Below are 22,662 nucleotides of genomic sequence, written 5' to 3' on the forward strand. Positions count from 1 at the left end.
CAAGGATTATTTTCAACAAAGGGACTGTTGTAAGGGGTTTCCTGTCCTCCTCTTTAAAGCCACGGTGGCTCTAAATCACCAGATATTCGGTACACAAGTTGCAGGTGAACATCGAGTCTGAACAAAAGGTGTAAGGAGTGGGCAATTCCTCGGGGTGCGTAACCACATACGCCACCACCGAGAGTTCTGTGTATTAGGCACTCATGGTGTCGGGAGTTTAATTACCTTGGCCACATCCCACATCCCATGAGTCGTGTCCCGTTTACGACAGAACTTGAATCATAAACTTAGATGTCCTTGCTGGTAGGATGGACTCTGGCCTTGAACTCTACACCATGGCCCCAAACCCCTTCAATCGTGCACCTATGAGCTTCCCCTGCATATGTGAGGTTCATGGAGAGTTTGGGCTCTGTGAGCCCCAGCACTTTCAAATTTAGCTGAGACAGTAGTAAAGTCCAGTGCGTAATGCGAGCACTGCTCACCATGCTGTCCTTTATCCGACTGTCCAGCAGCATTTGAGGACGGGGGTATGGTGAGTTAACAACGTGATGAGCTGAGAGCGTTTTATGGCCCAATGCATGGCTAGAACATGCCTTTCGCAATTCGAGTTCCCTTGCTCCACGTCTGTGAGGACCCTTGAAGACTACACCACGGGCCTTAGCTTGCCGTGCCACTCCTGGAATGACACTGCACCTAAGCTATCCCCGCTGACGGCTACTTCCAAGAAGAAATCTTCAACCCCCATAAATCGCCCCTAGTGCTGGTGCCATTTGGAGGTCCTCCTTGAGGCACACAAATGCTGCCTGGCAGTTCTCATCCCACTCCCACCCGACTCCCTTTTGGAGGAGCCAGAGCAGAGGGGCTGCTGTAGTGGCAGTACCCTGTGAGCCCCAGGAAAGACCTTACCCTGGTAATGTTTTTCGGCGCTGGCAACTCGGGTACTGCCTTCCTGCTTGCCTCATCTATGCAGCGCTCTCCTGCCCGCTTGGTCAAACCCAGAAATTTTACTTAGAGCTGACCAATCTGGGCTTTCTTGGGATTCACCTTGAATCCCACCTCCTTCTGTAGCCCTAGCAACTCTGCTAACGATGGGCCATGTTCCTCCTCCCCCTCTGATTGGAGCAACAAATCATCCACATATTGGACTAGTTGGTGTGGCCGGCTCAACGCTTTGAGTGCATCAGCCATGCTTTGGTGGAAGATAGATGAGCTGTTGTGGAAGCCCTGGGGAAGACAAGTCCAAGTATACTGTTGGCTTTTAAAAGTGAAAGGGAACTTTTACGGGTCCTCCCCTTTTAAAGGGGTTGGCCAGAACACATTAGAAATATCCAGCACCGAAAATGTGATTGTGGTGGCTGGAATGCTGCCACAGTCGGCGTGCATGCTGGAATGTTTTATTAAGGCATCGCTAGTTCACTGATAGCTCTCCACGAATTATTTGGTTTCCTGACTGGCCAAAGTGGCGAGTTCATGTGGGTTGCTTTCGCCCTCACCCTCAATACCCCTTGCTGCACAAGGGATCCCAGTGCCGTCTCGAGGTCAGCCTTGGCCTCCTTGGGAAAACTGTACTGCCGTTGTGGCCGTGACATCGGGTCTCCTAGGACTCTAACCTCCACCCCGGTCACCCTACCACAATTTATTTGTGGGTGGCAAATGCTGCGGGATTGGGCTGCACGTAGGCCTGGCACTGTGCTGGGGTGTTCTCGACTAATGCTTCCAAGTCGTAACCCTGCTTTGGACTCATCGTACAGATGTTTCCCCTCTTACCCCTATCTTTAGGGATAACTATCACTTCCTCCACTTCCTCGGATCACCCTGCTCCCCATAAGCAGTGCTTCCTGAGATCCACAATCACCCAGTTTGCTAACATAAAGTCAGCACCGAGGACTGCAGATCCCGGTTGCTCCCACTTCATCAGCACGCATTTCCACGTGGTGTGACGTGTCCTTAATGCAATGATGAGAGGTTTTGAAATCGCCCCAGCCTGTTCATTCCCAGTGAGCCCCACCAAACTGAAGGGGACCCCCGCTAGACCAGGGTGAAGTGGTCGGGTTACTTGCGTGGTCTACTGTGCTAGAAGCCCTAGTATCCACAAAATATTCCCCTGTAACCATCTCTACCCCTATCTTCACACAGGGTCTGCCCCACTCATCATAGGTGAGCGGACACAGGTACTCAGGCTGGGCGTGCTCTAGTCAGGGTCATGGGGGGGCATGCGGGAGCTGTGGGAACTGTACTGGACACTGCAGCATCCAGCTTTCCCCTGCTCCTGGTAAAAGCCTCCTTGAACACAGTCATGAAGCAAATGAACGCGGAGTCCTCGGCTTCCTTTGCGTGTGACTTCTGCCCTGGAGGGGGTTTTAGGACTGGCTTCTCCTCCAGTGGCCTGCCTTCCCACACCCGTAGCAAGTCCCTGGCTTGCTGGTGTCATCCCCTTCCTGACACTATTCTTTCTTATGCTCATTGGCTCGAGTCTCATGGAGCCTGCCCTTTGGATTGATCTCCCCTCTGGACACGGCTTTAAAAGCCAGGTTGAGCTTGCTCAGCACACATGCCTCCGTGTTTGTGAGGTCTTCGGGGTCAAACCAATTCTCAGCCTGCTCCTCACCCCAGGCAAGTTGTTTGCCATGAGGAGCCTAAGCCAGTGTCTCTGATAGGGAGTCCTTATGAACTGTCCCGGATGACCACCCCTGCAGCTGCCTTTGAATAGACTGGCCACAGCTGATCTGCAAATGCATCTGGGGACTCTCCGGGCAACAGCCTGATCTTTTCAACTTGTAAGAATGGGCTTTCCTGGTTATGCCCCATGGCTACCAGGATATCATCCTTCAGGGCCTCTGTGGTTCCTCCCCCCATTTTGGTAGCTGCAAGGAGACTTTGATACAGTTTCCCTCTGGGGAGAACAGCCTGTTCATCTCACCCTCGCTACACCCATTGATCCCCCCAATCTGCTCCATCTCCATGAAGTGAACTGAGGGATCCCTGTCCCGTCTTAACTTGGCCGTTCCTGCAAGCATGGCTTGCAGCTGAGGGTTGGTATAAGGCACCACATAGTCGCTCTGTAACAGCCCTTGGTCCCCGTTTGCTGCTGGCGGACCGAACTTTTGCTGTCACAGAGGACACATGGGATTCCCTAGCATCTGTTGCTGTTCCGTGGATCCCATCCTGAGCCCTACTGGCGGTCTCTGCGGTAACCCTACTGGTGGGCTCCACATCCTGGACTCTACTAGCGGGACCTACACTCTGAATCCTGTTGGTGGATTTTACAGTAACCATACTGGCGGGCTCACCCTGACCTTCCTCGTCCCTGACTAGCTCGTCTGCCCCCACAGCTATCAGGCTTACCATCCCTCTGGCCTTCGACAAGGCTTTGGTCAGCTTTTGGATCACCTCCCTACAAGGTCCATGATCCGCATCCTCATACCCTCTCTCTTGTACAACCTTTTACGCTTCATACCCTCTCTCTTGTACAACCTTTTACGCTACCCTCATGTTGCCGAGGAACCCTTTGGCTGTACCAGCCCTGGCCTGTAGCCTTTGGTTGTCCTCATGAAGACCCTGAACTTGCACTTGAGCTTCAGTTACCTGACATTTCAAATGCTCGTTCTGGATACGAGATGCTTCCTCTCGAGCCCCGCACTCCTTCCTTGCAAAGTGGAGATCCTCCAGTAATCTACTCCCAGCCCTCTAACCTCACACTTTTCCTCTGTGGCCTGCGGCTCTATCTCAAAGCCGACCCACTTGCTCCCTGAGCTTTTGAATTTGCTTTTGCAGATATAGCAGCCACACGGCCTTTTCCTTGGACTCTTTGTGACTCTTGCTGCCTATCCATTCCGTTGCCCTCTACTGAGAGCAGTCAGAATGGTTCATGTCCAGAGTTCATGGCTGGGCCACATTAATTTTCACGTACACGTACGAGAAAATGTTTTCCTCCATACCCAAACATTCACCTGAAGCCATATCCATATCTTTCAGTGAATTCATTGCCAAACCTCCTGCCTGACTTGCCAGGTCTGTAGGGTGTTTCTGATCATGTAAGGGTCGTTCAGCCTTGCTGGTCACGACCGAACCCATTTATTTACGGTCGAAGGTCTGGACTTACCCTTACGAATCGCACTGAAGGATGATGAATAATACAATCGACACAGGTTTCAGATTTCGAATAATAAACGTATGTTTAATATGTACAGCGAATCTCAATATGGCAAAACCGATGCCAAAGTTCCTATATGACTAACAAATAGTTTACTTCCCCTTACACTTCTTAAACTAAGCCCCTCCCTGTTCCCTTACACACGGTCGGTTAACTCCCATCACTACACTAACCTCCTTTTCTAAGGTTTGGTCAGGACATGCAGAGGTAACTCTCCACACGCCTGTGGGTTGAGTATTCTGCAGGCTGCGGATGAAATGCTCACCCTACTGACTTTGGCTGCCGGGTCGTGTCTTCTATGATCGAAGTCCTTGGGGGCCGTACCCGTTCCTTAGGGCATGCGACTTCCTTTGGTCCAGGTTGTAGAGACAGCAGCATGCGGGGCTTGAGAGGAAGCATCTCGTATCCAGAACGAGCATTTGAAATTACAGGTAACTGAAGCTCATCTGTCCTGCAGAGCTGTGTTGCTGGTGTCAGCTTGACATCAACTGTCCGACCCTCCTCTCCTTCCTCAGGCTGCTTCAGTTCTACTGTTTCAGCAGTCTTTCTTTTTCCACCAAAACCCAATGTTCCCCTGTTTTCTGGCTGATCTTCTCAGACGGTGGAAAATGCTTCAATTGGTCCCTGGAAAGAAAGCTTTGTTTGAATGTGTAACATTTTCCCGCCTCTCATCCAGCTGGTTTCGGTGGGGGTGCTGGGGGAGGGGGGGACAATGGGAATTGCTGGTTTTGCGTCATCTAGTTGAGTACTATACGTTTCCGATGGGTTCGAAGACCGATTGATTTGATTATATCAACTGTTGGATTTCATTGTCACCTTAGCCAGCTTGGAGCCAGTGATGATGCGGGTGGCTGGCTGAGAGCAGAAGCAATGTCTCTGTTGGGTGGGTTGGGTTTTGGTTTAGCATTTGAAAAGCTTATTCTTTCTGGTCTGAGACCAACAGCCTGTCCTTTAGCGTTTTAAACCGGGTCCTTTTCGGAGTCATTTTTCCAAAACTGAGGTTTTACCCCTGGCGAATAAAGTCTTGGATTAAAAATGATAATCCTTCAGCAGGCAGAAGAGAAGTCTTCTCAGCCCAGGAGCAAACACGTTTTTGAGTTCAAACCCTCTGTGGCAAGTCCAAAAAAAACCTGCAACAGCCAGTTAGTCATGGGACCAGGTGGCTTAATCAGTACTGGCCCTTTGTGGATTATCTTGTCCTAGCAGGCCTTGGAATGTCTCCTCTCCACACAATAACTGGTGATCAAAGGTTCACTGTGGGTTAAATTGGAGCAGGGAATAGCCTCTTTGTCCTTTCAGATATTGTCTGTCAATAAGCAAAAATGTCTTTCCCGCCAGTCCAGAAGACCTTGTAACAGGCCATCTCTTCTTCCCAGCAACAATTTGAATTTTAATGTCCATGTGGTGAAATTAATATGCCTCATTCTTGGCAGGTGGGGGCCTGCATGACACCTCCATACCAAGGGGAATGAAATGTGATTTGAGAAGCGCATTTCATTAAAAGGTCGAGAGAAAATTATAAGACACAGAAAGAAAAACTATGCATTTCTCGCATTCATTTCCATTCATTCATAAATCTTAAAGCTGAATAAAATTGTTTTTTCTTGGTGCCAGGGCTGCTTTAATTTCCCCTTTTATGGCATCCCAGTAACCATGTGGTTCTTTGGGTAAGTTTTTCTTCAGTTTGACCATTGCCACGACTGCCTAGGGCCTTTGTTCCTGTTGAGGTATTTTTTTTCAGGAGAATTAGTAATTTCAGTGCTTTGTTGAGTCATGCAAAAGCTTTTGACTTCAGGTGGATGGGTGGTCCCTTTTCCTGACTGTGGGGGAAGATTCTTTGTTAATCTCCCCTTTGTTCTCGGGGACATTCCTGCCTGCAGGTATGTGTGCACACCCTACTGTGGCCCTACTGTGGCAATGGGCCTCTGTGGCACATTGACTAGGTGAGGCATCACCCTCACAGTTTCTCTGCCCCCTAGAGTTCTTTCTTTGTCTCTGCAGGCTCCTGTAAATGCTGTTAGCAACTCTGGTGGGGTGCTTCTAGAGTCTGCATTTACATAGGAGGATGTGGGGTCTAACTTTTCAAATTTTTCCGGGTTGGCTGACCGGACGGCAGGGGTTTTCATCCGGGATTCCTCCCAGATTTCATTTAACCTGCCCTCTTGGTCACTTTTTCCCTTTCCCTGTCTAACCTTTTACCAGCCTTGTGCCTGCCTGTCCCCTTTTATTCTCGGTCTGGGTCCCTTACAGTTCACTGGCCCTCTGCTGGAGGGTCCTCCTAACACCGGTGCAGGACTTAGGGCAGCAAGTTTCACTATAGGTTGGAGTTTCCCCTCAACCTGGCACATGTGGCAATTCCTGCAGTATTCCACCACATCTTTGTGGAGTTTTGGTCAGTCAAACTGCTGTCTTATACGGGCTTTGGTCTTTCATATACCGACATGTAGAGCTACTGTAGTCTCATGGCCCCTTTTTAATATTTCTCTCCGGTACCTCTGCGGCACCACTAACTGGTGAATTTCTGTCCACTCCATGCGCTCAGGTCTGTGAGGAGAACTCCATTTCCTCATCAGTTCCTCATTCTGTAAATAGTAGCTATCAGGAACTTCCTCTGCTTCACTTTCAGACTGGGCAGCCTGTGCTAACTCTCGCAATACTGGGTCGGCTCACTGAGTCTCAGCTAGGGAAAATCCATTTAATTAATTCCCTGGATCACCTAACTTTCCAAAGAAAGTCACAGACAGGCAGACCACATGGTCATCTGCTTGCAGTGCCAATGCAGTCTCCTCTGGGGGAGCTAGTTTGATCATGGCCTGATCCACTACACATTCAGGAAAACCTCAGGGGACCGTCTCCTGCCACTGCCCTGTCTCTCTGACCTCCTGCGGTCTTTCTTTCACTACAGTTAAAGCCACAGCTTGCTCTGCTGTGCTTTCCATCAGGTTCCCTGTGCTTTCCATCAGGGTCCCCTCTTCACCAAGCGGGTGTGCCCTGATTAACCCTACTGGTGTTCTCTCTTGTTTCCAGCAGTTAGCTTTTAAATGCCCTGCTTTATTACAATGAAAGCAGACAGGTCTCCGGGTCTCACTCTTGCTCACAGCACTTTACTTTTTGGCTGGAGGAGGGGCCCCTGTTTCTCCTGCTTTCGTTTCTCTCCCAGGACTGCCTGGGCAGATATCACATTCCCACCCTTTGTCCTTTTCGGATTTGTGAGGGTGATCAGGAAAAGTTCTCCCCTGGGAAACAGACTTATAAATTAAAGCAAACTCATCAGCTAGAACGGCCGCTTGCCGGGTTCTCTGGACTCGCTGCTCCTCTACATGGGTCTTTATTGAGAGTGGGAAAGAGTTTTTAAATTCCTCTAACAGAACAACATCCCTGAGATTCTCATAGCTGAGCTGTACTTTAAGAGCCCTCAACCACTGGTCAAAAGCCAGCTGCTTACTTCCTTCAAATTCCAGATAAGTTTGATTAGCTTGCTGTTTGAGGATTCTAAACTTTTGGTGACAGGCTTCAGGTACTAATTCATATGCCCAGGGGATAGCATTTTTGGTCAGTTCATACTTTGGTGAACTCCCATCTGGCAACAAGGAATAAACCTCATGGGCTTTTCCAGTTAGCTTGCTTTGTAGTAAAAGAGACCAGGTCTCAGCTGGCCATTTTAGCTCCCTTGCCAGTTTCTCAAAAGAGACAAAAATGCCTCCACATCTTCCTCATTGAATTTTGGGATCAGATGAGCTAGCTTTAACAATTCTGTACCCAGCCCTGAATTACACTCCTCCATATTGTCCATGCTTTCACTGGGGTTACTCTGTCAAGCCGCTTATTCTTTCCAGAATATCCTTTCTCTCTCTCTCTCGTTCCTTCTCCTGTCTTTCTCTCTTCTCGACTTTCATTTTCTTCATGTTCCTTCTGGAAGGTTCTTTCTTTCTCTCTCTCTTTCCTCAAATTTAAGTTTCCTTTGTTCCAATTGTATCTTTGCTAACAATACCCTGCCATAGTCTGCTTCTGGCACTGCTTCTTTAGATTCAAGGAAAAAATGGTTGGCCACTAGCCTCAGAAGTTCAGATTTCCTAGCCTTGTCCCGTGCACTGATCCCACACCGCTCAGCCATTTTCCTCAACTCCTCCATAGACAGTGCTTTTAACTTATCCCAAGTTACTTCACCTTGGCTTGGACAGCTACTCGCATCAGTTGCAGACATGTTAGTATTCAAGCGCACACAACCACAAGAAAACCTGTATTGAAATCTTTTCTCTTTTTTGATTGGGAACAATTTGGCTTCCCACTTCCAATTTCTCTCGTTCGTCTGTGGGTCAATTCCCAGACGCGAGCACCCAAATTTCTGTTACGACCTGGTAAGAAAAGTGTCCAGGGTTCCCTCTCAGCCTTCACCAGGTCTTACTGTAACAGGGTTTTATTTTAAACACACAGAGTTTGAGCTCCCCCTTGATGAATCCTTGTTCATCGCTTTCCAATTATAAGGCAAATAAATGATATCAAACATGCTTTCCTAGGTTAAAAGAAGAAAGGTTGAAATTTATTAAACTTAAACTCTAATTCGGTTAACGCCTATGGATACACGACGCACCCACACTAGCATGCATATGCGATATATACATGCAGATAAGGACAGAAAAGAGCAGAAGAAAAGATAAAGTGGAAAGGTTTGAGGCAATCTCTGAGGAGGGTATTTTTTTACTGTGCTTTGAGCTCGCTGTAGAGTCCTTTAGTTGAAGGTATGGTTTTGCGTTTCGTTGGGGCCCAGTATTCTTCTTGAACCTTTTTTCACTGTAGGAGACTTTTCTCTCTTGGGGTTCATGTGTCTTCAGTTAGTTTCAGTTCCATGAGAACGAGGTGGGAGCAGGCAGAAGAGGGGTCTTCTCAGCCCAGGAGCAAACAGCTTTCTGCCAGTTCAAATTCTCTGTGGCAAGTTCAAAAAAAACCTGCAACAGCCAGTTAATCATGTGACCAGCTGGCCTAATCGGTCCTGGCCCTTTGTGGATTGTCTTGTCCTAGCAGGCCTTGGAATGTCTCCTCTACACTCAATAACTGGTGATCAAAGGTTCATTGTGGGTTAAATTGGAGCAGGGAATAGCCCCTTTGTCCTTTCAAGTACTGTCTGTCAATATGCAAAAATGTCTTTCCAGCCAGTTTGGCAGCCCTTGTAATAGGCCTTCCCTTCTTCCCAGCAACAATTTGAATTTTAATGTCCATATGGCAAAATTAATATGCCTCATTCTTGGCAGGTGGGGGCCTGCCTGACACTGTGTAACCATGACTTGTCTAAGAGACTTTAGCATACTGGAAGTTCTCCTCTGCATGCAGGTAATAAAAGATTTTTTTTCAGTTCAGTTCACTCCTGACTTTGAAGTGGCTTTTGTCCCACAACACACACTAACAATACCCTGCTCTCCTTCATCAGCACTCAACCCCGCCATTGTCTATGATTTATCAAGCTGCTTGTCCGAGCAGAAGTTCTCACCAATTAAACCTTAGCAAGATCGATGCAACTTCCTTCAAACCCCACCACAAACGCCATCCCCCTCTCTGGCCAATGTGAGACTAAACCAGCTTGTCTGAAGCCTCTATGTAACCCAAAGCTAAACTTCTAACCCCATATCCTCTGCATCACCAAGACCACGTACTTCTGACATCTCCCATCTCTGTCCCTGTCTTAGCCTATCTGCCGCTAAAACCCTCATTAATGCCTTTCTTATGAACAGGTTTGACAATTCCAATGCTCTCTTAGCCAGCTTCCCATCTTTCACCCCCATAAACACTGCTGCCCGATCCTAACTTGCACCAAGTGCCATCATCTCTGTGCTCACTAACCTACATTAGCTCCCAACCTGGCAATCCCTCGATTATAAATTTTCACTTGTGTTCAAATCGCTCCATGACCTCACCCTTCCCTATCTTTTGTTACCACCTCCAGCCTGAGAACTCTGCATTTCTCTAATGCTGGCCTCTTCGGCATCTCCAATTTCCTTTGCCCACCATTGGCAGCTGTGCTTCAGCCTCGGCTACAAGCACTGGAATTCCCTTCCTAAACCACCCCACATCACGATCTCGCTCTCTCCTCCTTTCAGACACTCCTAGAAATCTGCCTCACTTGTCCCAATATCTCCTTATGTGGCTCGGTGTCAAATTTTGTCGATTACACTCTTGTGAAGCCCCTTGGGATGTTTTACTATGTTAAAGGTGCTATAAATATGCAAGTTGGTGTTGTGATTTTAACAAAAGCTTGGCTGATATGCAATGCTGAGGGAACACAACTTTGTCAAAGATGACTTAAATCAAATGTGATGTTGAACTAGGTGCCATTTGCCCCAAAACTGTATTGGAGGACTAAAGCAAATGGGCTGAAATGCCTTCACCCGAAATCATAAATTACAAAAATCTTTCATTAAAACTGCAAAAATTGCCGTTCCTTAAGAATGAGAAATCGCCTTATGCACAACTAAATTTATAAAAGCCATGCAACAAGCTGCCATTTCATAGTATTAATGAGGTATGAAAAACAGGGTACTTTGTTAAACTTTGGCCAATCCAATCAAAATCTAGAGAGGCCATCTTAAGGAGAACTATACTGGTGCTGATTCTTGTCAAGAATTCATGGATGAATTCAAATTGAGATAAGTCCATTTAAAGTTTTTTTTGGGGGTGGGGGCTGAAGAATAAAAACACGTAGACCAAAGATCATCACAACAACATAAAGTCATTTAAATGCAAACAGGTCAATACTGCCCGAGTAAAACAATGCTGAAGGATATGATACACAGGAAGGGATGGGAATAACCCCGATACCGGGGCCTACTATTCGGTAATGCAGATCCAAAACAGACTGTGAATGGCACCCACAACAAGCTAAAACATTGGGCAAAGCTTGATTCTCAGGCAAAAGAGCCCAACCACGATCATCTCATTAAGAATGAAGGACCTGAATCACCTTTTCAACCCGAATACCCGGGTTTACGTCAAGAGGGAGCATAAATGCCAATGTCCAGCTAATTCAGTTCAGCTCGTCGCAAACTACAAAGTATCTGTAAGAACTGAACAGTGAAGTCTCATCAGACCTGCATTCTGGTTGCTGTGAAGATCTGCACATCACCACTATTCGCCCAGACAAATGCGAAATGAACTGTTACAAAGGCCGAGGACAACAGTCAGCTTGTGCAAGAAGAAAATGCTGGAAAGGTGAGGCAGTTGAGTCAGAATGTGTGGAGGGAAAAGGCTGGTTCAGACACACTGCTTCAGCACTGAAAAATAGTGCACAGGACATATAAAAAAACCTTTTCCCTGATGGCATGAGGCCAGCAATAGAAAGACAGCTAACAGTCAAATGGAAATTTTTTTTGTCAAGGGCAGCAAGGAGACGCCATTGCAAAGCACGATCCCAACCACCCTGCCAATAGGCCGCCAACAAGCCGACGCTCGGCCAATCAGAGCAACAGCGGCCGGCCCACGCGAAGCAAAAGAACCATTAAACTGTCACTCTGAGCGCAACCATTGAGCAGCGGGTTTGATCAGGATGCACACACTATGCAGACACACCGAGGAGCAGTGTTCTTTTTCAACAAAGGGCCACCGTGTATCCCCCCTTCTGGTCCATTTCACTTCCTTGCTCTCCCTGCCCCACCCCATTCCCTCCATCTTTCTGTCTGTCCCATTCCACCCATTACTGAGCCCCATCCCGCTGTCCCCGCCCAACACTATCCTTTATCCCACCCCTTCGCAGTGCTTAACCCACCCTTTTCCTCTCGAGCCGCACCTGACCGAGAATCCCTACTCTCCTCATCCCCAAAACCTTCTTCACCCTGCTCCCTTCCCTTTCCTCCCCACTCCTTTCTCTTTCACATCGGCTACCCCTACACCCTGCTTCCTTCAACACCCTCCCCCACCCCTGCTCACTTCTCTTCAGTACTTCAGTAAGGAATTCAGTAAGGCTTTTGATAAGGTCCCACATGGGAGATTGGTGAAGAAGGTAAGAGCCCATGGGATCCAGGGCAATTTGGCAAATTGGATCCAAAATTAGCTCAGTGGCAGGAGGCGGAGGGTGATGATCGAGGGTTGTTTTTGCGATTGAAGGCCTGTGACCAGTGGTGTACCACAGGGATTGGTGCTGGGACCCTTGCTGTTTGCAGTGTAACATTAATGATTTAGCCGTGAATATAGGAGGTATGATCAGTAAGTACGCAGATGACACGAAAATTGGTGGTGTCGTAAATAGTGAGGAGGAAAGCCTTAGATTATAGATGGGCTGGTAAGATGGGCGGAGCAGTAGCAAATGGAATTTAATCCTGAGAAGTGTGAGGTAATGCATTTTGGGAGGACTAACAAGGCAAGGGATTATACAATGGATGGTAGGACCCTAGGAAGTACAGAGAGTCAGAAGGACCTTGGTGTACTTGTCCATAGATCACTGAAGGCAGCAGCACAGATAGATAAGCTGATTATGAAGGCATATGGGATACTTGCCTTTATTGGCCGAGGCATAGAATATAAGAGCAGGGAGGTTATGATGGAGCTGTATAAAATGTTGGTTAGGCCACAGCTGGAGTACTGTGTACAGTTCTGCTCGCCACAGTATAGGAAGGATGTGATTGCACTGGAGAGGGTGCAGAGGAGATTCACCAGGATGTTGCCTGGGCTGGAGCATTTCAGCTATGAAGAGAGACTGAAAAAGCTAGGGTTGTTTTACTTAGAACAGAGAAGGCTGAGGGGGGACCTGATTAAGGTATATAAATTATGAGAGCATCGATAGATTAGATAAGAAGAAACTTTTTCTCTTAGTGGAGGGGTCAATAACCAGGGGGCATAGATTTAAGGTAAGGGGCAGGAGGTTTAGAGGGAATTTGAGGAAACGTTTTTTCACCCAGAGGATGGTTGGAATCTGGAACGCACTTCCTGAAGAGGTGGTAGAGGCAGGAACCCTCACAACATTTAAGAAGTATTTAGATGAACACTTGAAACATGATAGCATACAAGGCTATGGGCCAAGTGCTGGAAAATGGGATTAGAATAGATAGGTGCTTGATGGCCGGCACAGACATGATGGGCCGAAGGGCCTGTTTCTGTGCTGTATAACTCTATCACTCTGACTCTTCCCCGCCCTGCTCACTTCCTTTCCCCCACTGCTTGCCTCTCTCCCCCCACTATGCTCTCCTCTCTTCCCCTCCTCCCCATGCTCTCCTCTCTTCCCCACCCCAACACTCTCCTCTCTTCCCCCCCATGCTCTCCTCTCTTCCCCTCCCCCCCATTCTCCCTACCCCCTACACTCTCCTCTCTTCCCCCCCATGGTCTCCTCTCTTCCCCCCTCACGCTGTCCTCTCTTCCCCCCCCCCATACTCTCCTTTCTTCCCCCCCATGCTCTCCTCTCTTCCTCTCCCCCCCACATTCTCCTCCCTACCCCCCCACGCTCTCCTCTCTTCTCCCCCCCCCCCATGGTCTCCTCTCTTCCCCTCCCACACTCTCCTCTCTTTCCCCCCACACTCTCCTCACTTCCTCCCCACGCTCTCCTCTCTTCCTCCACAACACTGTCCTCTCTTCCCCCCTCAATGCTGCCTCCTCTTCCCCCCAGCACTGTCCTTTCTTCCCCCCCAATGCCCTCCTTTCTTCCCCCCCAACGCCCTCCTCTCTTTCCCCCCAATGCCCTCCTCTCTTTCCCCCCAATGCAGGGGCAGCACAGTGGTGCAGTGGTTAGCACAGCAGCCTCACAGTTCCAGGGACCCGGGTTCAATTCTGGGTACTGCCTGTGTGGAGTTTGCAAGTTCTCCCTGTGACTGCGTGGGTTTTCGCCGGGTGCTCCGGTTTCCTTCCATTGCCAAAGACTTGCAGGTGATAGGTAAATTGGCTGTTGCAAATTGCCCCTAGTGTAGGTAGGTGGTAGGGAACATGGGATTACTGTACGATTAGTATAAATGGGTGGTTGTTGGTCGGCATAGACTCGGTGGGCCAAAGGGCCTGTTTCAGTGCTGTATCTCTAAATAAAAAATAAAATCTCTCTTACCCCCCCAATGCTCTCCTCTCTTTCCCCCATGCCATCCTCGCTTTTCCCCCAATGCTGTCCTCTCTTTATTTCCCCAACGCTCTCCTCTCTTTATTCCTCCAACGCTCTCCTCTCTTTCCCCCCAATGCTCTTCTCTCTTTCCCCCCAATGCTCTCCTCTCTTACCCCCCAATGCCCTCCTCTCTTACCCCCCAACACTCTCCTCTCTTTATCCCCAATGCCGTCCTCGCTTTCCCCCAATGCCCTCCTCTCTTTCCCCCCAACACTCTCCTCTCTTTATCCCCAATGCCGTCCTCGCTTTCCCCCCAACGCCCTCCTCGCTTTCCCCCCAACAATCTCCTCTCTTCCCTCCCCCACATTCTCCTCTCTTTCTCTCCAACGCTCTCCTCTCTTTCCCCCCAACGCTCTTCTCTCTTTCCCCCCAACGCTCTCCTCTCTTTCCCCCCAATGCCCTCCTCTCTTTCCCCCCAACACTCTCCTCTCTTTATCCCCAATGTCGTCCTCGCTTTCCCCCCAATTCCCTCCTCGCTTTCCCCCCAACACTCTCCTCTCTTCCCTCCCCCACATTCTCCTCTCTTTCCCTCCAACATTCTCCTCTCTTTCCCTCCAATGCTCTCCTCTCTTTCCCTCCAACACTCTCCTCTCTTCCCAACCTACATTCTCCTCTCTTCCCAACCTACATTCTCCTCTATTACCCCCACACTGTCCTCTCTTCCCTCCCCAAATGCTCTCCTTTCTTTCCCACCCCCCCCCAATGCTTTCCCCTCTCCCCACCGCCCTGCCCGCTTCTCCACCCTCCCGCTATCCTCCAGGCTCTCCGCCCTTTATGCTTCTCCTTGTTCACCTCATCCTGACCCTACCCCTACCATGCTCTCCTTCGCTCGACCACTTCCTCCCCCTGTTTAAATCCCTTCATGGACTCACCACTTCTAACCTTTGTCACATCTCCAGCCCTCAAACCCAACTCTAAATTCTTCTTTCTTCTAATTCTAGCCTCTGGTGCATACTTAAATTCCCTCACCTCAACAGTTGTGGGTATGCATTCCATCACCTCGGTCCCATGCTCTCAAATTCTTACAGTAAACTCTTCTGCCTCTTCACCTCCCCTTGTTTCTTCAAACCCCACAGCTTTTGGTCATGTTTACAAATACCTTCTCTTTTGCTTTGGTTTATTAGCTAATTTGGTTTGTATCAGGAAATAGTACAAGCTACCTAACTACTTTTCAAGGAAAGTGTTGTTGCAGGGCGGATGGTTTTGAAGAAATTGATCATGAAGATGCATGTAGTTTGGACCTGCATAACCAGGAAGTTAGAGTAAACTGCATATGGCTGGTAATTTGAGCAGGGAGACCATGAGAGGTAATATTGTGATGTAAAGGTAATCTTCACCATACAGGAAAATACCTGAACAACGAATAATATTTATCAGGTACAGAATTTCTTGTGTGCACATCATACTGCCATGTAGATCCCCTTCATTCATTCACATGAACTGGCTGAAGCAGCTCAGCCCTAAATGAATTTTTTTGAGACAATGCACTTCGTTTAGTGTTCTACTGCATATGTATTCCTACTTTGCAAAAAGACAATGCCTGTTGCATTTGACCTGTAATTCATCGAGGGAGAGCTAGGAGGCCTACCATTCTGACCATAGTCTACTCACGGGTCAGGTCAGATGAAAGGATTTTCAGTCGATATGGAAAAACAACTCACTACAAGATCACAGTGAAAGATAACCCACTGTGAATTTGTTTCCTTTATTGTAAGGTACATTGTTAGAATCGAGACACCGTAATCTAACTTAGACACTCTTGGTGCTACCACTGGATGAAAAAACTTGCAAAACTAGGTGGCACTGTTTTAAAATTAGGGATCGCCCTTTTAGGACAGCGATGAGGAGAATTTGTTTCTCTCAGGGCTGTGCGACTTTGGAACTCTCTGCCTCAGAAGGTGGTGGAGGTGGGGTCATTGAATAATTTTAAGGCAGAGGTAGATAGATTCTTAGGCAAGGGAATCAAAGGTCATCGGGGGTAGACGGGAGTGCGGAATTCGAGACACGAACAGATCAGCTGTGAGGCATGCCTTTCCCCATTCTTAAATAACCTATCGGCAGTCACAGTTTAGATTCGCACATAATGATTTGAAAACAGTGGTGGCGAGTGTCTAGTGGAAATCGTCACTTTGAGGAGGGATAAAGCAAATCTTTCAGCCCCAATTTCAAGGCAACAATAATGGTCCAAAAATTGCTGTCTAGGTAACAGCAAAGCTAATGGCGCTCACTGTTATTTATGTGCAAATGCCACAGCAACTTCAGGAGAGGGCAAATGCGCGATTCAACATGGCGGTCAAAATGTCACTGCTGGGCGATGTGCGCTCTTCTGTTGGTTTCATGAAAGTGGCATCTCGCAATCTGGCTCCCAATTCAATTACATTGAGCGTCATGAAATTCCCATACTTGTATGATAGATACGAAGTAAATTTGTCACATAAAAATGTTATTTCAAGTCTTTTTGAGTAATTTTGAACAGATGCCATTTGTTGGCTTGTTACAAGGACCATTGTTGAGGATTGAGCTTCATTGCCGTGGTGCCTTTCGAAGCCTACCACTTGCAATCCAAGTAAACCTTTTGGACAGGGATATTGTTCGGGTCCATAGGCAGGATAACTGACACTTGTGAAAGGTAACAAACATCTGATTAGCATGTATTCATCCTCACCTATGTTAATGTCATTACAGTTCCATTCACAGCACCTACTGATAAATAATGATGCACTTACTTTCATCTATGATGTTATCATTGTCTTTGAGGTAATCATGGTTTTGTGATTTACCTGCAAAGGAAAATATTTATATTTATTAGTGAAAATCTTGCTTTTAAGAAATATTCCTGTAGGTTAGGTCAGAGGTTTCCACCTCCTTTTTTGCTGACCAACCTCTTCGCCCCCACACCCCCCAGCCCACCCAACCCAACCCCTTTGGAGATCCACATCCTAAACGAGCCACCTCTTTCGAAGAAGCAGGACTTTTTTCTCATCTGATGTAACATATTGCTTAAGATAGAAAACAACATACAATACAGTACCATTACTATACTACTGAATAAACTTGAAAATGAAGATGCACTTGATACTTTTGTCTCAGTGAGTAGGTTTGCTCTTTGCTTACCAGTGCAAAATTTCTGGAATTGCTGTCTAATTTCAGAAGTTTGACCAAACATTAGTCGGTAGATTCAAGCAGCTTCTATTCTTGTTATTGATATGAACAAATGACGAAAACTTTATTCCACATAGATATGTTGAGGCAAAGTGGATTGGTATTTCAACAGCTTTTTGGGACAATCAGGGAACTCTTGAATAGAGAACCAGAACTGATCAAGAGGTTTGGCTTCAGAATTATCTCGCAAAACCAATCAGAGCTGCTTCTGGCACAGATAACTGATGACTGTAGATCAGAAGTAGCTCTGATTTGTTCTAACTTCTCCTTCCAGAAATCAGCTGGAATTTAAACAGCCCAAGGGCTACATATACTTTTTCTTTGAACTTGGCCTTAAATTGGCTTAGTTTCTGTAAAATTTAAAGCAATTCAGCCTTTTGATGCCCTTCCTCTAGAGGGGATACATCAGTGATCTCCTCAGCCAGCCCATTCTCCTCCCTTCCCCGCCCAGTTTGGGAACTACTGGGGTAAGTGATTGACCATAATTGGCACCTGAAATATTCTGGTTTAATGCTGCTGAGATTACCCGACTCAAAACTTTTCCATGAGCTTCATTTGCTCTCATCTCAACACATGGTGAAAATATCATCATGTTTGAGTTTCTCATCCAAGGTACTGTTAATCTACACCCTCCTGTCGGGTTTCTATTCACTTCTATTCTCTCTGTGGGAACACATCCTACTTACCTAATTCCAGATTGCAGTTGAGTAAAGCTAAAGTTTAAGGGCCATCAAATATGTACAAGATAATGCTGGAGTCTAAAAACCTTAAAGCTGTGCAGATTACCATAGCATTTTGCAGGTAAGCTCATTGCTGCTTGTCCAGCTAGCACCACTGTACCTATAGGGCTTTGGCCTGGAGAGAGGTCAGGAGATTGACAGGTCTACAGTCATAGAATCCATTAGTGAGCCAGGCTAGTTGGTAGATCAACAGTAGTGTCCTAGAGTATTTCAGACCTGCCTGTATCACATTACTAAATCTGCCACAGCAAATTGACTTGATTCTGGAACTCCATGGCCAGGCATGTAACCCTTGGACTCAGCTTGAGGCCAGATGGATCTTACTTATACTTTGACCAAAATGGATAGTCAGTAGTTGGTCATTGCATTTATTAATCTAATTTTTAACATGGGTTGGAGCCCTTTCTAAAGGGGCTGAAATGACCAGGAGCTTCTCTGAGCAACACGGTGTGTAATATAACTCACCAAAAACTGAGTGAATGAATTGCCAGTACCTTCATCATCACAGCTCACACACCATGTCCTAAACTGAGACACATTGCTGGTCCAATAGTTTCTTTACAATATATTAAGTTTCAATATCTATAAAACACTCTATACATGCTTACAGTCACATAAAGGTGGTCAAACTAGTTCTGATTATAATTCCTGTGGTATTGGCATAGTTCCTATAACTATATTCCACAAAATTATTTAAACAGACAGTAACGGAACTGTCTACAAATAAATGAATGTTATTTGTGCTACAAAATCATACCACCTGTTAGAATGCAATGTGAATTAAAAATAGCTACAAAAGAGGTTTAAATTTAACTTGGCTCCCTTGTTATTTTGTCAGCCTAAATTTATTGTTTTGAGTAGATTATAACAACTGCCTGTTTAAAGAAAAAAACATCCAAATGAGCGAGCATTAGCCAGAGCAAGGAGTGATGCCTCCCTCCAAACCTCTTCATTGATCCAATGTTGTTTTCTATCTTGCTGTAATGTTTCCTTCCTGTATCTTGTCATCTATTGAGGGAACAGTTCCCTCTAAGTTTCCCGAAGGGTAACTTGAAGATTCATGCAGGGAATTGTACTCTAGATAGAACTATGTACTATGTACCGATATGTACTCTAGATGGAATTCTAGCTTCAAAGCTGCACACACAAAATAAAGTTCGGTCATTGCTGTTGGCCTGCGGCCTCCTCTGGAACTTCCCCACTAGATAGGAAACCAAGCCTGTCAATCAGGTTGGATTCTGGGAGAGGATCCTGCTGGGAAAAAGATGCACATTGTGACATTAAAACTGCACAGCGTGCAGGTCCTGAACAAAACTCCTCACCATAGTGTTCACAGAACCTGCCCCAGTGAATACCAGGCCTGTCACGTGTGAAATTTGTGTGAAATACCCTGAGGTAATGAAAGATGAATCAGTAGGAGATACATTAAACCAGACATATTTTACTATATGTTATTTTGACCCCAAAAATGGGTGTTTTTTGGTCAAATGGGGGAAGCGGTAGCGTAGTGGTATTATCACTGGACTAGTAACCCAGAGACCCAGGGAATTTCTCTGGAGACATGGGTTCAAATCCCACCATGGCAAAGGTGGAATCTGAATTCAATAAATAAAAATCTGGAATTAAAAAGCTAGTCTAATGATGGCCATGAAATCATTGTCGATTGTTGTAAAAACCCATCTGGTTCATTAATGTCCTTTAGGGAAGGAAATCTGCTGTCCTTACCTGGTCTGGCCTACATGTGACTCCAGATCCACAGCAATATGGTTGACTCTTACATGCTTTCTGAAATGACCTAACAAGACCTAACCACTCAGTCATATCTAACCGCTACAAAGTCAATAAGAAATGGAACTGGATGGACCACCCGGCATTGACCTAGGCACCGGAAATGACAACGGCATACCCAGCCCTCTCGACCCTGCAAAGTCCTCCTTACTAAGATCTGGGAACTTGTGCCAAAATTGGGAGAGCTGTCCCACAGACTAGTCAAGCAGCAGCCTGACATAGTCATACTCACGGAATCATACCTTAAAGATAATATCCCAGACACTGCCATCACCATCCCTGTTTATGTCCTGTCCCACCGGCAGGACAGATCCAGCAGAAGTGGCGGCACAGCGGTATACAGTCAGGAGGGAGTTGCACTTGGAGTCCTCAGCATTGACTCCAGACCCCCATGAAGTCTCATGGCATCAGATCAAATATGGGCAAGGAAACCTCCTGCTGATTACCACTACCACCTTCCCTCAGCTGATGAATCAGTACTCCTCCATGTTGAACAACAGAGCTGGCTGAGTCATAAAGGACATAGCTGCTAGATTGGGTCTGCGGCAGGTGGTGAGGAAACCAACAAGAGGGAAAAACATACTTGATCTTGTCCTCACCAATCTGCCTGCCACAATTGCATCTGTCCATGACAGTATTGGTAGGAGTGACCACCACACACTCCTTGTGGAGACAAAGTCCTGCCTTCACATTGAGGATACCCTCCATCATGTTGTGTGGCACTACCATCGTGCTAAATGGGATAGATCTAGCAATGCAAAACTGGGCATCCATGAGGCGCTGTAGGCCACCAGCAGCAGCAGAATTGTACGAAACCATGATCTGTAACTTCATGGCCTGGCATATCCCCCATTCTACCATTACCATCAAGCCGGCAGACCAGCCCTGGTCCAATGAAGAGTGCAGGAGGGCATGCCAGGAGCAGCACCAGGCATACTTCAAAATGAGGTGTCACCCGGTGAAGCTACAACCAAGGACTACTTGCGTGCCAAACAGCTTAAGCAGCATACGATAGGCACAGCTAAACGATCCCATAACCAATGGATCAGATCTAAGCTCTACATCCTGCCACATCCAGTCGTGAATGATGGTGGACAATTAAACAACTAACTGGAGGAGTTGGCTCCACAAATATCCCCATCCTCAATGATGGGGGGGCCCAGCACATGTGCAAAAGATAAGGCTGAGGCATTTGCAATAATCTTTAGCCAGGAGTGCCGAGTTGATGATCTATCTCAGCCTCCTCCTGAAATCCCCAGAATCACAAATGTCAGTCTTCAGCCAATTCGATTTATTCCACATGTTATCAAGAAATGACTGAAGGCACTGGATACTACAAAGGCTATGGGACCTGACAATATGCCGGCAATAGTACTGAAGACCTGTGCTCCAGAACTTGCTGCACCCCGAGCCAAGCTGTTCCAGTACAGATACAACACTGGCATCTACCCGGCAATGTGGAAAATTGCTCAGGTATGTCCTGTACACAAAAAGCAGGACAAGTCCAACCCAGGAGTCAATTACAGCCCCATCAGTCCACTGTCAATCATCAGTAAAGTGATGGAAGGTGCCATCGACAGTGCTATCAAACGGCACTTGCTTAGCCATAACCTAATCAGTAATGCTCAGTTCAGGTTCTGCCAGGGCCACTCAGCTCCTGACCTCATTACAACCTTGGCTCAAACATGGACAAAAGAGCTAAACTCAAGTGGTCTAGTGAGAATGACTGCCCTTGACATCAAGGCAGCATTTGACCGAGAATGGCATCAAGGAGCCCTAGCAAAACTGGAGTCAATGGGAATCAGGAAAATCTCTCCGCTGGCTGTAGTCATACCTAGCACAAAGGAAGATGGTTGTGGTTGTTGGAGGTCAATCATCTGAGCTCCAGGACAGCACTGCAGGAGTTCCTCAGGGTAGTGTCTTAGGCCCAACCATCTTCAGCTGCTTCATCAATGACCTTCCTTCAATCATAAGGTCAGAAGTGGGGATGTTCACTGATGATTGCACAATATTCAGCACCATTCGCAACTCCTCAGATACTGAAGCAGTCCGTGTAGAAATGCAGCAAGACCTGGACAATATCCAGGTTTGGGCTGATAAGTGGCAAGTAACATTCGCACCACACAAGTGCCAGGCAATGATCATCTCCAACAAGAGAGAATCTAACCATTTCCCCTTGATATTCGATGGCATTGCAATCACTAAATCCCCCACTATCAACATCCTGGGGGTTACCATTGACCAGAAACTGAACTGGAATAGCCAAATAAATACCGTGGCTACAAGAGCAGGTCAGAGGATAGGAATCCTGCGACGAGTAACTCACCTCCTGACTCCCCAAAGCCTGTCCACCATCTACAAGGCACAAGTCAGGAGTGTGATGGAATACTCTCTACATGCCTGGATGGGTGCAACTCCAACAACACTCAAGAAACTCAACACCATCCAGGACAAAGCAGCCCGCTTGATTGGCACCCCATTCACAACCATTCACTCCCTCCACCACCGACGCACAGTGGCAGCAGTGTGTACCATCTACAAGATGCACTGCAGCAATGCACCAAGGCTCCTTAGACAGCACCTTCCAGACCCGCGACCTCCACCACCTAGAAGGACAAGGGCAGCAGATGTATGGGAACCATCACCTGCAGATTCCCATCCAAGTCACACACCATCCTGACTTGGAACTATATCGCCGTTCCATCACTGTCGCTGGGTCAAAATCCTGGTTCTCCCTTCCTAACAGCACTGTGGGT

This window comes from Heterodontus francisci, chromosome 14 (genome assembly GCF_036365525.1).
Source record: "Heterodontus francisci isolate sHetFra1 chromosome 14, sHetFra1.hap1, whole genome shotgun sequence".
NCBI lineage: Eukaryota > Metazoa > Chordata > Chondrichthyes > Heterodontiformes > Heterodontidae > Heterodontus > Heterodontus francisci.